A 10981-nucleotide genomic window follows, 5' to 3' on the forward strand; every position below is an offset into this window, starting at 1 on the left:
CGAGAATTATCGAGTCCGCTGACCATGGCCCAAGACCCAGCCGCGTCGGGGATCGAACCCTGGTCCCGGGCCGACCTCTGCTTTTGGGTCTGCCGCCTCTAACCAGTGAGTCACACCACTCCATGGGTGCATGATGGGTGGTTGGGTGGATGGCGAAAATTGTGGATGGGTGCATGATGGGTGGATGGATGTTATTATGGATGGATGGATGGGTGGATGAATGGATGGATGGCTACAAGTGTGGATGGGTGCATGATGGATGGATGGGTGGATGGCAGAAATTGTTGATGGATGCATGATGAATGGGTGGATGGATGGATGCATGGATGGGCAAAATTGTGGATGGATGCATGATGGGTGGATGGATGGCGAAAATTGGGTGGATGCAAAATATGTTCCTGCTGGATGAATGGATCTGCTGAGTCGGAAAGAGTTCCACCTTCACTACAATGCGTGGGCGCCTTGTGCCCCTCTGAAGCGCTCCACTGTTACTGCGCACGCACACCTCAGCAAAAGTTAAATGCCTGTTTAGCCTCGGAAGATGTTTTAAATATGTGAAGATGGATGGCATGTTACAACGCTTGCTGCGATGACAGGATGACAGATGACATAGCCTGCGTGCTGCAACCGATTAAGGGCCATATGTAGGTAAATCAAGAATATCGATTCCTTAATACCGAATTTTACCGAATCGGTATTAAGAATTCGGTAAACGCGATGTAGATAAAAAATCGCTAAACATTACAGATTTGTTAAAATTCTGTAATAAATACCGAATGCGAACGATTCAGTAATAAATTAAAATTCCGAAATACAAATACCGATTCGGAGTTACAGAATACATTACCGAATCGGTAAATACCGAAACGATAATTCAAAAAATCGTAATTCGTTGAATCAGCCAATCCTGTATCACCCAATTACCTCCCAAACAGGAAGTGGCCACACCCAGGCAGCTGCACAGGACCTGGAGCTCACTGTGAGGCAGGCAGGTGAGCTGAGGAGCCAGCAGCAACAGAGCCTCACAGCTACCAGCAAGAAAAAAAAAGACAACAACAAGCATTGAAATGGCAAGCCAGGACAGGGAGAAGGAGGGAAGTGACAGGAAAAGAAAACTGAAGTTCAGTGACAAGGAGCTGGAGGTACTGATCCAGGATGTCAGCCAAGAACATCACAAGCTGTTTGGAGCACAGTCCCACCAAGTGCCCGAGTCACAAAAGAGGCAAATCTGGAGTGGCATTCGTGACAAAATCAATGCAATAGGTGTGACCCAGCGCACAATAGAGGACATCAGGAAGAGGTGGCATGACCTCAGGAAGACCGCAAAACTAAGGATGGCAGAGAGACAGAGGCAGGCTGCCAAAACAGGTGGAGGAAAGAACAGAGCCCCAGCACCAACACTACTGGAACTGATGGTGGAGTCCACCATCCAGCCGGAGAGTGTGAGTGGCCTGGGAGACGCAGACAGCTCCGCCAGAGCAGCAAGAAAACAAGGTAAGAAGCATGCCAAGCATGCTGTGCTACCCCCTTCCCAACCCCATTCCCCATTGTGGCATAGGGGCTCCCACTCCACTCCATGTCTTACTGATTACCTGCAATGCATTATGGGTGATGTAGTCAAAGGGAACTTATGTATAGGACAGTCAGGCTAGCAAACACAATAGCATGGTAAAGTAATTGGCTACGTCAGGACAATCACTGTGCTCTGTAGGCATTATGTTTAATGTAATTCCATTGCAGACAGAGCAGTGAGTACTTCTACATTTGTGTCATTACAGGTGAGTCATCTCGCAGTGCAGCAGAGGGCAGCAGAGGCAAGTCAGCCAGGCCAGAGGGGAGGCAACATAAGGATGACAGCATGCCTGCAGGGACCACAAGCTCGGCGCCATCACAGCCACCCAATCCTCCACCACAGCCATCACCACAGCGCCAGGGAGGGCCGCAATCTGCTCTCACCCAGTCCCCAATGCGACGATCACCAACACCACCACCACCACAGTCAGGCAGGAGGCATGCCGTGCCCACCCTCCAGCAGATGGAGGAGTCGTGAGAGGAGGGCACAGTGGGCAAACATAGTCCAATACATCAGGGATCCAACAGGGAGAGTGCTGGTACTCCATCCGAGGGCGCCCACAGTTCATCCCAGCGTCGCAGGGCAAGGCCGGACAGTCCTGAAGCATCCGAGCAGGGAGAAAGTGCGTTTGCTGAACTGGAAGGCAACATGCTGAAGGTCCAGCGCCTGCAATGGAGGGAGATGAAATCAATGCACAGGGAGGTGGCACACATCAACAAGCACATGCACAGGATGGAAAAGGGCATCAGTGCTATGGGAGAGAACTTGTGCGCGGCTATGGAGAGAGCAGCAACCTCTGTGGACAACCTCTGCAGCCAGCTGGAGCAGGACCATCTTGGCAGGCGCAGGGAGAGGCAGATGCTCCAGGCCTATAACAAGTCTGTAAACCAGCTGGCCACTGCAACATCACTGATGTGTCGCAGGTCTATCGCCATTCAGGAGGAGATAGTGCATTGCAGCAGGGATGTGGCCAGGGGGATGGTGTCCATGACCTCAGCTTTAGAGCTCCTACAGAATGCTAAGGCAGCCACAATGGAGGGGGGGGGGGACAGTGAGGAGGATACCAGCATTACGCCCTCACCCACCGAGTGCAGGAGGCGCAGTGAACGCCACGGGGCGGCACAGGAACAGTCCAACACAACCGACAGTGTTGCTAGTGAACGTGCACGTGCAGCGCGTGGACGCAGGAAGTAGAGACCTATGTCTGTTGCCATACATGAGATGGGTGATGTAACCCATGTCCGATTGGACATTGATCACAATACTGGAGGTGTGCCTAATAAACACCTTAACATGTAACTGTTACTGGCTCTGTCTCGTTACTCACTCAGAAATAGTTTGACGTAATCTCTGCCAGTCTCTGTCTCCCATCATGTTCATTTGCAACACCTGCTGCGCAGGGCTCTGGCTGAGGGTTGTCCTCATCCCCGTCCTCTGAGTCAGTTCCACTGCTGTTCCTTTTTTTGTGGGCAGATTGTGTAGCATTGCACATGTAGCGATTATCTTGCAACATTTGATGGGGCTGTGCAGACGTGCACCTACTGTTTTGTGGAGGCAACGGAATCTGCTTTTAAGCAATCCAAAAGTACGCTCCACCAAGTTGCGTGTGCTCCTATGTGCCACTATGTATCTCCTCTCCCTTGGGTGGTTGGGTTGAGATATGGTGTGAGTAGTTAAGGCCGGAGGGCATATGCGCTGTCACCTATGTACAGAAGAAAGTGCCATTAATTTGTGTGACCAACAGCTTGGGCCAGGGTGTACATCAGGGTGTGTCACATTGACTTACCTAGTAGGTATCCGTCTCCAAATTCACCAGCAAGCAGACGTGTATGGATGCCACTGTTCCGGAAGATGTACGAGTTGTTGCTACTCCCGGGGAATTTGGCCACGATGTCAGTTATAATGTACTTGGCATTACATATCACCTGCACATTGATGGAGTGGGTGGATTTGCAGTTTCTGTAGATATATTCACTTGCTGCAGGTGGGCAGATGGGTATATGGGTCCCATCGACGCAGCCAATCACGTGTGGGAACTGCGCAAGTTGGTAGTACTCCAGCTTGGTCCTCTGCAGCTCCGCCTGTGTACTGGGGAAGGCGATGTAATGTTCCATTCTGTCCATCATGGCATCCAGGAAGGTGGTAAAGAAACGTGATAGACAGCTCTGTGACACACCACCCACTGCGGCTATCACACCCTGGAAACTTCATGATGCAAGGAGGTGCAGGCAACAGAGTACCTGGACATGGGTGGGGATTGCGTGCGCCCTTGGTGTCTGATGCTCCAGATAGGGTTGTAGGTCCTGTATTAGGTCAAGGATGGTGTCTAGGTGCAGTCTGTACCTTTCATGGATTTCAGGTTCAGTCAATTGGAACAATGTGATGCATAGTCTGTACACCCGCTCTTCTCGTCTCCAGATCCTCACTCCTGCTGCTCTCAAGCGTAGCCGCCTTGCTATGAGGTAGAGGCCCGCCATTGTGTTCACACTGTAGCATTTTGGGGCTGTTTTTATGCACTGCACCTGATTACCACCTGCTCTGGAAAAGTGGTAAATACCGAATCGTTATTATCGATTTTGGTCAAATTCGGTAATAACGAGGTTTGCTACATCGCATTTTGGGGGTTTTTACCGAATCGTTATTTCCGATTCGGTATTCATTGTTTCGGTATTCTCCGATCAGTAAATAAGGAATCGGTAATTATTTACTGATTCGTTATTATCGATGCCATTCGGTATTACATACATCTCAAATGGCTAAATACCGGTCGGTAACGCCGAAAACGACCCGTTTTCGGGTTTACCGACCGGTATTTGGCCACCTACATATGGCCCTATATTACATTAGCTTCGGAAGATGTTTTTTTTTTTTTTTTTTAAATTTTTTCGGAAGATGTTTTAAATATGTGCTGCCTTCTGTGCTGCGATGACCGATTATATTACATTAGCCTCGAATTATGTTTTAAATATGTGCTGCCTTCTAGCAATTACAACGGATGCCTTCTGTGCTGCGATGACTGAATATATTACATTAGCTTCAGAAGATGTTTTAAATATGTGCTGCCTTCTGTGCTGCGATGACCTATTATATTAGATTAGCCTCAAGAGATGTTTTAAATATGTGCTGCCTTCTAGCAATTACAACGCGATGACAGATGACATAGCCTGCAATGATATTACATTACATGATATTACATTAGCCGCGGAAGATGGATGGCATGGACATGACAGATGACAGATGTACGTTTTAAATATTAGCCACGGAAGATGTTTTAAATATTACATTAGCCGATGATGACAGAAATGGGTGTTTCCCCTTGTGGACAACACAAGAGACGCAGCCACCTGGTGAAGGACTGCAAGAACACATACATAAGACTAGAATTGCTTTTGTTTACAAACTGCACTTTAAATAGTCAAGGAATGGAAACAAAAACACTTTTGGAACTTTGGGAAAAATATCCTTCCAGTTACCCGGAGCAATATCAAGCTAGCAAGGAAATAAAAACGATATAACAGCAGGCGATTTGGTGAACTGCGTTCTAATGACACAAAGCAGCAGAGACACTACAATCGCGTGGCAGCAGCATGCCTAGTAAATGCCTACGATGTCTAGGGTGACCAACTGGCATGGGTGCAAATTCAGGGCAGTGAGTCTAAAAATTCAGGACAAAGGGTCAAAATTCAGGACAAAAATTCAGGACAGAAGGTTAGAATTCAGGACAAAAGGTACATTTTACCGACACATCAGAGGAGGTCGCGCAATATTACATAAGTAAACAGAGAACCAACACAAGTACAAGTCAAAATAAGGTTATATTAGATTGAGAGAACCTTGCACTGCATCTGTTGTGTGCTGTAATGAAACTTAAATACATGCGTTTGCATATTGGATGCACCTGGGTAACATTAGCCAAAATGAAACCTCCACCCCCCAGAGCCTGGTCCCTGGTGAGGTGACAGGAGCCCATAAACAAAAACACGTTGCCATGCCCTGGGCTCCACAGGAACATTTGCTGCTGGTTACATTTGAAAGTGGTGGGCGTAAAAACTTGTGATGAGTGCCCGGTGGCGAGCGCAGCGAGGGAGCCTGAACGTCATTAGAAGGGGTGGTGGCGGTGGGGGCCGGGGGAAGGGGGTGTTCTTTCTTGAGAAAAGTTTGCAAAAAGAGTGGGCAAATGGTGCCTTTCCAAGAATATTTGAGAAAGCAAAAAGGTTAGTAAAGCAATTGCGAAAGTGTAGGTCAATAAGGAGATTTGTCGAAGGTAACCGCTTATTTATTATAACCACATAGCTGTTAGCTTGTCTGACATGGCTGCCCATTTCTATCTGCCCTGGCTCCTCTCGAGCCACAGCCTCTGTCTTCCCTCCTGCCAGGCCCTAATGTTTTTGTGCTCTCCCTTATCTCCACTAGTTCCTAGCCAGTCAACCCCTTGTGCTGCCTGTATTCCCTCAGTTCCAGTACAGTGTATGTGTGCTAGAAGTCTCCTGTGCTATCGTTTGACACCTTTACATTGCTCGTATGCTCCCTTTCCCCCTGATGCTCTTTCTGGGCCATCTGCCTCCTGTGCCTACACACAGGCATGCATCCACCTATCCTAGCCATGGGCCCATCATTCGCCGTCTCTCTAGGTCATATCCACCACCAACATCCATTCATTCACCTGTCCGCCCACACCAAGTCTGCATGTATCAGTCCAACAATACAACTGATTCAATCTCCCCACAACACTGTAGACACCCACAGCTTTGAATTGCCTACTCACCCTTCTTTACACAGCCATCAATCCACACATTCATCCAGCTGTCATACAAATATGACTGTATGGGCACTTATATGTGTTGTTTAACTCTCTGTGTGTTTCTGAGTGTATATGTGCATCTTGGTATTGTCTAGTGCATATGGGGAGCTCAGATGTGTTTTTTCTGTTCATGCAGTATACAACCATGTTACTGAAGAACATTCAACACATAAGCCTAAACAAGTAGTACCTTTTGGCTTTGCCAGTGTTTATTGGTCGTGTGCCAAGAGCAGTAACCCCAACCCCCCCCCCTCTTGTGATGTGTGGTGTTTGTAACAAAGCAACCAAACAACAATGCTGTTAAAAATAAAAAGAATTAAAGGAATACATTAATTTTAATAAAATGGGGAAGGAATTGCAAGTGACAAAAATAACAGGGATAATGCTAAAATATACCTACCTACACAACAAGCAAACATGTTGCAGGTTACCAGTATGTTTTCCAGTAGATTCATGTGAAGAGTTGGATATTGCTCCCTGCTGTTGGTATGAGAATTATTCTAAGTAGCACACACACTGGTTTAAGATGTCTCCTTTTCTGGCAGAGTACCAACCTTACATCTGAGGAAATCTCCCTGAAGTCATTGTAAGTAAAATCCAACGTGGTCCAAGTCATCATTATCAAGACAGAGCTCTTCACAAGGTTGCCCTCTCACAAGTACAAAGGAATTCCAGTGCCTTCTAGAACTGATCCCAACAGGGCATACCACAGACAGAAAGCATGTACAATGCAATAGGTTTCGCATTTAGGCACATTTGAACTATTCACATTGTAAATAACAATGCCTTTTCTTTTTGTTTTTGTTTTAAAACGTAAATGTAAGGCATTGTCATTTACAATGCCAATAGCTTAAACTCGCATAAATGCGAGACCTATTGCATTGCAAATGCTTGTTAGTCGTACCTCTGCTCTTCCAGTCGTCCACTGAGTAGTAGTTCCACTACACCCTAACAATGCTGAGCGAGTAGGAGGCACAGCATAAACTGGAGTATGTAAAGCTTCGCTGGCCCCTGATTAACTGAAGCCATTAATGAAACCCCTTAGCCTTAAAGATGAAAGTGGCATTGCAGTGGCAGCTGGTAACACTCACTGAGCAATGCTGCTGTACACAGGATCGATCCTTGAGAAGAACAGTGAGTGAAAGAGGAGGCCCAGCAAATGCTGTCATTGGCCCATTATCACTCTGTATGTGATAATTAGGCCTACATACAGAATGATAATGGGCCTGATAGCAATCTGTGCCATGTCGGGGAGGGGCTGCCACAGGCCACTGAACACAGCAGGAGCGCGAGCTGGCCCCTGCTGTGACATTTACAGGACTCTAGGACTGCTTGCAGGGGGCAGCTGAAATTACGGACAAAAGGCGTCTGTGAAAGAATCCTTCACGGACAATGGACAAAAGGCCCAAATTACGGGCAGTCCGTGAAATTTACGGACGGTTGGTCACCCTAACGATGTCATGCCTTTAACGATGTCACTACAGCGTGGTAATTGCTTGCGTTCTTACGGTTGGCGATGTATCATCATACATCCCTCTTGTTCTAACCAGCACTTGGGACTTACCTATAAGCCACCTGGAGTTTAAAAACCTAGTTAAAGCAAACATACAGTTGCTGTCATTGCTTGAGGACAAAAACTGCCTATCTAATGTAAAACATGGTTGGATGAATATTCATCGTTTTTCCAGGCTGAAACCACAGGGCTACTTAAGCGAATCCTATAGCGACTGGATTAAGATACAGTTCCTGAAATATAGGCTGAGGATACTACCGATCCTAAGTCACTATCCCCCATGGAAAAGACGGGAAGGTCAAGATATTTGGTGGCTATGCAACCAGGGCCAGGAGATTCTCTTGATGATGGGGAAGCATATTTTTCTGTCTTGCATAGAATCCATTTTGTCTTGATCACTTCTGTGATACTCAATGATGACAAGGCCTGTAGACGTGCACAGAATGCATATGACCTTCTGTAAACTAATGTATCTTGTTGAAATAAAAACAGCATCTACCACATTATAATGTAAGGCTTGCTCAAGGACATAACTTGTGACTTGCAATTGCATGCTAGCCCAGTAATAGGGATCGTTAGGCCCTGTTAGCGCACCTACTATAGATAAGACAAAGTGACATCCTCCGATTGTTTTTAGGTCTCGATCTAAAGCATTGCTTTAGCAATGCTTGCTTGTCGAGATTTCTAGTAAGCGGTCAGAAAAGTCTGCCAAAACGGCGGATTAGCCACAGTTCATGTGACCTATGCGCGTGCACAAACCAGGCACGTCACAAACCACCATTTGTCTGTGCCTTGCATCAGACTTCAAAGGAATGCGCTCCCGACCCACCCCCGCCACAGCAATGCTGAGAGGTTCTTTTTTTAATCCTCCTTGTGATACGACCAGCCGCTGCTGCTCCCCGGGAAAGTTTGCTCGAGCTGTCTCCTTCACTAATCCCCACCTCTCAGTCTTGTATGTCTCACCTACTTCCAGCGAGCTGTCTCCTTCACTAATCAATTACGGTGTCAAATGCCTATGCTGTGCCTCGCCCCAGACTTCAAAGGCTGCTGCTCCCCCGCTCGTTCCCCATCAGACTTCAAAGGAATGCGCTCCCACCCGCCACAGCAATGCCGAGAGCTTGTTTTCTAGTGAGATCAGTGAGTAACTCTTATTAAATATATATAGCATTGCACTATTTCTCCTGCTTCGTGCAGCAAAGCCCTGCAGACTTTCACGCAGCAATGCGTTGCATGCGTTAGAAAATCTGATCCTCATTCTCTTTCCACGGGCAGAAACATCATTCTGCCCCTTCCGCCATTCATTCCTTTGCCGAAAATATACTACTTAAGTGTTTTTGTCTTTCCACCGTACTTGAGGTTTCATCCACACGGGCTCTCCTTGCATAAATAATTACCTGATGCTCGCTTTCATCGCTTCACATATGTGTGGAATTACCCTCTACCTCTTCCCTGCTCTTTTTAGCATTTAAGAACTGTGTAAAATGCTGTTGTAAAGGAATTAATGGAACCCGCTAGTGCCTTGTTCATCAAAAATCATTTCAATGCGCCCCAACACAAGGTTCTTTCTTTAGCCCTCACTGATGCTTTATTTTTCAGTTAAAGTTCAGATGTTGAGTACGTTTACATGCCTACTTTGTAAATGGCCACATAAAAAAGTTCAGCAAAAACACGTCAACTCCACCCTCCAACTCCACCCTCCAACTCCAACTCCACCCTCCAACTCCACCCTCCAACTCCGACCTCCAACTCCACACTCCAACTCCACCCTCCAACTCCACCTCCACCCTCCACCCTCCAACTCCACCCTCCAACTCCAACTCCACTCCAACTCCACCCTCCAACTCCACCCTCCAACTCCACCCTCCAACTCCACCCTCCAACCTCCAACTCCACCCTCCAACTCCAACTCCACCCTCCAACTCCACCCTCCAACTCCAACTCCACCCTCCAAATCCACCCCCCAACTCCACCCTCCAACTCCATCCTCCAACTCCATCCTCCAACTCTACCCTCCAATCCACCCTCCAACTCCAACTCCATCCTTCAACTCCACCCTCCAACTCCAACTCCACCCTCCAACTCCAACTCTACCCTCCAACTCCAACTCCACCCTGCTACTCCACCCTCCAACTCCACCCTCCAACTCCAACTCCACCCTCCAACTCCAACTTCACCCTCCAACTCCACCCTCCAACTCCAACTCTACCCTCCAACTTCAACTCCACCCTCCAACTCGAACTCCACCCTCCAACTCCAACTCCACCCGCCTACTCCACCCTCCAACTCCACCCTCCAACTCCAACTCCACCCTCCAACTCCACCCTCCAACTCCAACTCCACCCTCCAACTCCAACTCCATCCTCCAACTCCACCCTCCAACTCCAACTCCACCCTCCAACTCCACCCTCCAACTCCACCCTCCAACTCAACCCTCCAACTCCATCCTCCAACTCCATCCTCCAACTCCATCCTCCAACTCCACCCTCCAACTCCACCCTCCAACCCCACCCTCCAACTCCACCCTACAACTCCACCCTCTAACTCCAACTCCAACTCCACCCTCTAACTCCAACTCCAACTCCACCCTCCAACTCCACCCTCCAACTCCACCCTCCAACTCCACCCTCCAACTCCACCCTCCAACTCCACCCTCCAACTCCACCCTCCAACTCCACCCTCCAACTCCACCCTCCAACTCCAACTCCACCCTCCAACTACACCCTCCAACTCCACCCTCCAACTCCAATTCCACCCTTCAACTCCACCCTCCAACTCCAACTCCAACCTCCAACTCCACCCTCCAACTCCACCCTCCAACTCCACCCTCTAACTCCACCCTCCAACTCCACCCTCCAACTCCCACCCTCCAAATCCAACTCCACCCTCCAACTCCACCCTCCAACTCCAATTCCACCCTCCAACTCCACCCGCCTACTCCACCCTCCAACTCCACCCTCCAACTCCATCCTCCAACACCACCCTCCAACTCCAACTCCAACTCCACCCTCCAACTCCACCCTCCAACTCCACCCTCCAACTCCAAACTCCAACTCCACCCTCCAACTCCACCCTCCAACTCCATCCTCCAACTCCA

This window comes from Lissotriton vulgaris, chromosome 9 (assembly GCF_964263255.1).
Source record: "Lissotriton vulgaris chromosome 9, aLisVul1.2, whole genome shotgun sequence".
Classification (NCBI taxonomy): domain Eukaryota; kingdom Metazoa; phylum Chordata; class Amphibia; order Caudata; family Salamandridae; genus Lissotriton; species Lissotriton vulgaris.